The sequence below is a fragment of the Dendrobates tinctorius genome, unplaced genomic scaffold (genome assembly GCF_039654945.1).
Source record: "Dendrobates tinctorius isolate UK_male_01 unplaced genomic scaffold, ASM3965494v1 ptg000073l, whole genome shotgun sequence".
Classification (NCBI taxonomy): domain Eukaryota; kingdom Metazoa; phylum Chordata; class Amphibia; order Anura; family Dendrobatidae; genus Dendrobates; species Dendrobates tinctorius.
This window is the reverse complement of record NW_027361741.1, coordinates 10,247,665-10,253,664: the sequence shown is the minus strand read 5'-3', so window position 1 is coordinate 10,253,664 and position 6,000 is coordinate 10,247,665.

The following is a 6,000-nucleotide window of genomic DNA, read 5'->3' as shown; positions in this document are numbered from 1 at the left end:
GGCCACAGTGACGGAACTGTCAGGAACGTCAAATACTGGAGGAGGGACAGTACGTACTAATACGTCCCTGGTGACAGTGTGGAAACGGCTCTGAAAACGAAGAGCCGGCCAAGTGAAGAGAAGTGCGGTGTGTTGTGGAGGCCGTTAGGTGGACGGCAAGAAAAGAAATAAACTTGGACCTGTTGTACCCAGTAACTGTCTCCATCTTGTCTCTGTGTCATCTCTGCGCGGTAAGAAGAGGGATCACCCCCCCAGCTCGGCCCACCCATTCCGACCAGCGACCCTACATACATGCAGCTGAACGCTCCGATCCGAGTGCCGGTGGCAGTGCCAGGTATTGACGTGCGAGACTCGTGCGAGTTTCTCGCAAGTGTGACACTGGCCTATGACTTATTAACTCTGGTATGCTTCTATGGATCCCACTGACATTTCCCACATGTCTACTTTACATCAGCACAGTTTTTGAAACTAAATTTTTTTGTTAGGAAGTTATAAGGGTTAAAAGTTGAGCAGCGATTTCTCATTTTTCCAACAAAATTTACAAAACTATTTTTTTAGGGACCACATTACATTTGAAGTGACTTTAAGGGGTCTATATGACAGAAATTACCCAAAAGTGACACCATTCTAGAAATGTACCCCTCAACGTACTCAATATCACCTTCAAGAAGTTTATTAACCCTTCAGATGGTTCACAGGAATTTTTGGAATGTGGAAAAAGAATGAAGTGAACATTTAACTTTTTTTTCACAAACATTTTATTTTAGACCCATTTTTTTATTTTCACAAGGGTAGCAGGAAAAAGTAGACCCAAAAATTTGTTGTGCAATTTCGCCTGAGCATGCTGATACCCGATATGTGTGGGAAAACCACTGTGAGCGCACAGCAGAACTCAGAAGGGAAGGAGCGCCATTTGACTTTTTGAGTGCAAAATTTGCTGGAACAATTAGCGAACACCATGTTGTGTTTGGAGATCCCCTAATGTGCCTAAACATGGAAAATCCCTCAAAAGTGACACTATTTTGCAAGCTAGACCCCTCAGGGAACTTATCTAGATGTATGGTGAGCACATTAAACCCCCAGGTGCTTCACAGAAGTTTATAACATTGAGCTGTGAAAATAAAAAATCTAATTTTTCCAACAAAAATGTTTTTTTTTAGTCCCAAATTTTGCATTTTCAGAAGGCTAATAGGAGAAATTGCACTGCACATTTTGTTGTGCAATTTCTCCTGTGTATGCCGATGCCCCATATGAGGGAGAAAACTACTGTTTAGGCGCACAGCAGGGCTCGGAAGGGATGTAGTGTTATTTGACTTTTTAAATGTAAAATTTGCTGGAATCATTAGCGAACGCCATGTCCCATTTGGAGAACCCTGATGTGTGGAAACCCCCCACAAGTGACCCCATTTTGGAAACCAGACCCCTCATGGAATGTACAGGGTGGGCCATATATATGGATACACCTATATAAAATGGAAATGGTGACAGTTTTGTTGCATAGGGTGTCTTGCATTGAAATCTGCTGCAATGACCCGGGCACTGCGTTCACAAGACATCAACTCAATTTCTATCCGCTCCTCACGTATTAACCTCTGCGACATGTCAATGGCTGCAAACAAAGAGAAACTTGTAAATAACTCATGAAAGAATAAAGTTACATTAAAACCAAGCACACCATTGTTTTTCTTGTGAAATTCTCAATAAGTTTGATGTGTCACATGACCTTCCCATTGGAAAAAATAAAGTTGGATCCAAAATGGCCGACTTCAAAGTGGCCGCCATGGTCACCACCCATCTTGAAAAGTTTTCCCCCTCCCATATACTAATGAGTCACAAACAGGAAGTTGATATCACCAACCATTCCCATTTTATTTAGGTGTATCCATATACATGGCCCACCCTGTATTTAGTATATTAGTGCTTCACTGAAGTTTATAACGTCGAGCTGTGAAAATAAAAAAAAAAAAATCAAATTTTACCCACAAAAACATTATTTTAGCCTCATTTCTTTTTTAATTTTTACAAGCAGAAATTGCACCATACAATTTGTTGTGCAATTTCTTCTCAGAACGCTGACACCTCATATGTGGGGAAAAACTACTTTTGAGGCACAGTGCAAAACTCAGAAGGGAAGAGGTGCCATATTGGAATTCAGATTTTGCTGGAATGGCTTGAGAGTGCCATGTCACATTGGCAGAGCCACTGAGATGCCAGAACAATAGAACTCCCCTGATATGTGAACACTCCCCAATTAATTCATCTAGGGGTGCAGTAATCTTCTTGACACCACATGTGCCTCACAGAATTTTATACAATTGAATGGTGAAGAAAAAGAAATTACATTTTTACCACTAAAATGTTTTAGCCCCAAGTTTTTAATTTTTCTAAGTGCTAATAGGAAAATTTTTTACAACAGTGCCAATACTCTACACACAATCAGGAAATACTTTTCAGGCACAGTGCAAAGCTCAAAAGGGAAGGAGCGCCATAGAATCATAGAATCATAGAGTTGGAAGGGACCTCCTGGGCCATCTGGTCCAACCCCCTGCTCAAAGCAGGATTCGCTAAATCATCCCAGTCAGATGTCTGTCCAGCCTCTGTTTGAAGACATCCATTGAAGGAGAACTCACCACTTCTCGTGGCAGCTTGTTCCACTCATTGATCACTCTAACTGTCAAAAAGTTTTTTCTAATATCTAATCTGTGTCTCCTCCCATTCAGTTTCATCCCATTGCTTCTAGTCTTTCCTTGTGCAAATGAGAATAAAGATGATCCTTCTACAATGTGACAGCCCTTGAGATATTTGTAGACAGCTATTAAGTCTCCTCTCAGTCTTCTCTTTTGCAAACTAAACAATCCCAAATCCTGCAACCTTTCCTCATAAGACAGGGTTTGCAGACCGGTCACCATTCTGGTTGCTCTTTTCTGAACTTGCTCCAGTTTGTTGATGTCTTTTTTAAAATGTGGTGCCCAAAACTGGACACAATATTCCAGATGAGGTCTGACCAAAGAGGAGTAGAGGGAAATAATGACTTCACGTGATCTAGACTGTATGCTTCTGTTAATACATCCTAGAATTGCATTTGCTTTTTTTGCTGCTGCATCACACTGTTGACTCATATTCAGTTTGTGATCTATTAGTATACCCAAGTCTTTTTCACATGTGCTGTTGCTTAGGCCTATTCCTCCCATTCTGTATATGCTTTTTTCATTTTTATTGCCCAGATGTAGTACTTTGCATTTTTCCCTGTTAAAAACCATTCTGTTAGTTGCTGCCCACTTCTCCAGTTTATTTATATCTTTTTGAATCCTCTCTCTCTCTTCTCTAGTATTAGCTATCCCTCCTAGCTTTGTGTCATCAGCAAATTTAATCAGTTTACCCTCAATTCCTTCATCTAAATCATTGATAAAGATGTTGAACAATACAGGGCCCAGGACAGAGCCCTGTGGTACCCCACTTGAGACATTCTTCCAACTGGATGTGCAGCCATTTACGACCACTCTTTGGGTCCGATCACTAAGCCAGTTATGAATCCACCTAACAGTTGCCTTGTCCATTCCATACTTAGTCATTTTTTCAATAAGGATTGTATGAGATACTTTGTCAAATGCTTTGCTGAAGTCAAGATATACTATATCTACAGCATTTCCTTGATCCACCCAATCAGTGATTCCGTCATAGAAAGAAATTAAGTTAGTCTGACATGACTTATTAGTTACAAACCCATGCTGACTCTGTTTAATCACTTCATTCTTATCCAGGTACTGACATACATGTTGTTTAATAATTTGTTCAAAGATCTTTCCTGGTATAGAAGTCAGACTCACCGGCCTATAGTTGCCTGGGTCCACCTTCTTCCCCTTTTTGAAGATAGGAACAACATTTGCTCTTCTCCAGTCTTCTGGGACTTCTCCTGTTCCCCAAGAATTTTCAAATATTATGGAGAGGGGTTCAAAAATTTCTTCTGCTATCTCCTTCAGTACTCTGGGGTGTAATTCATCTGGACCTGGATACTTGAATTCATTTAGGTTAGCTAAGTGTTTCCTCACTATCTTTCTGCTTATAGATATCCTGGATTCTTCTATTCCCATAATAGGACAGTGAAGAACAGTTGATGTCACATTTCCTTTCTGAGAGAAAACAGATGCAAAATAGGAATTTAAAAGTTCGGCCTTCTCAACATCCTGTCTTACCATTTCATCATTTTCATCCTGTAAAAATCCTATAGCATCTTTGACTTTTCTTTTACTTTTGACATATCCCCAAAATCCTTATTATTGCTTTTGACATCTCTTGCAAGCCTCAATTCATTGTCAGCTTTAGATAATCTGATTTGTGCCCTGCAGGTTCTGCAGACAGCATTATATTCTTCTTTAGATATGCCTCCCTCTTTCCATTTTATAAACATTTTTTTCTTCCTTTTTAGCATGTGCTTAAGTTCTGTGTTCATCCATCCTGGCTTCCTTAAATGCTTCCTATTCTTCCCTCTTTTCGGAATTGTTAACAATTGTGCTTTGAGAATTTCATTTTTCAAGATTTCCCATCCTTCCTGGACATTTTTGTCTTTAAGGATATCCAGCCATTGGATCCCTCCAATTCTCTTTCTGAATCCCTTAAAATCTGCCTTTCTGAAATCTAACCTTGACGTCTGAGTCTTCACAGGTCTTCCTCCTCTAGTTATCCAAAATTCTAAAATAGCCTGGTCGCTACCTCCTAGGGTCCCAGCCACTTTTACCTCCTCAACCATTTCCTCCCTGTTTATAAGGATTAGATCCAAGGTAGCAGTTCCCCTTGTTTTCTCCCCTACCTTTTGGAAGATAAAGTTGTCAGCAAGAGAGGATAAGAATTTCCTTGACCTGTTAGTTTTGCCTGAGAGAGATTCCCAACAAATGTCTGGATAGTTGAAATCTCCCATGACAACTATGTCATATTTTTGGGAGAACTTGGCCATTTGATGCATAAAGAGTTCATCCATATCTTCAGCTTGCACAGGTGGCCTGTAGTAAATGCCTACAATGGTGTCCTTTCCATTGTTCTGTCCTTGTATTCTTACCCAAACAGTTTCCACCGAACTCCCAGTCTCTGAAGCTTCAATCTCTGTGCAGATATACGCGTTTCTAACATACAATGCGACAACTCCTCCTCGTTTATCAAGTCTGTTTCTTGCAAATAAGTTGTATCCTTCTAGTCTTGTATTCCAATCATGTGTATTGTCCCACCAAGTTTCAGTGATTCCAATGACATCATATTTATTTTCCTGCGTTAGTAGTTCCAATTCTCCTTGTTTGTTGCCCATGCTTTGTGCATTAGTATAGAAACATTTTAGTTTGTGATTGGTTTCTCTTTCTCCAATATTTTTATTAATTAGATTCTTTTGTCTTTGTTCTTCCTGTTCTTCCTTTCCACTTCTAATAGCAGAGTTCTCAATAGCATTTGTCAGGTGTATGGCTTTTTCTAGTCTTTTGCTTCCCTTCCCATGTTGTTTTAGTTTAAAGCTCTCCTTACAAGTGTAGCAAGACGACTTCCAAATACATGTTTTCCAGTCTTCGTAAGGTGCACCCCATCTCTAGCAAGTAGTCCATCGTAAAGGTACCTCACTCCGTGATCCAGAAATCCAAATCGTTGCTGACGGCACCATCGACGTAGCCAGTTGTTCACCTGCAGAATCTTATTCCACCTCCTTGTTCCATGGCCATCCACTGAGAGGATGGAAGAGAAGACCACCTGCGCTCCCAGTTCTTTCACTTTCTTGCCTAAGTCTTCAAAGTCTGAGATGAAGTTCCAAGTTGCCAAGTGACAGCCTCAAAATCTTAATGATTTAGAGATGATCTGCAAAGAGGAGTGGACCAAAATTCCTCCTGACATGTGCACAAACATCATCATCAACTACAAGAAATGCCTGACTGCTGTGCTTGCCAACAAGGGTTTTGCCACCAAGTACTAAGTCTTGTTTGCCAGAGGGATCAAATACTTATTTCTCACTGCAAAATGCAAATTTAT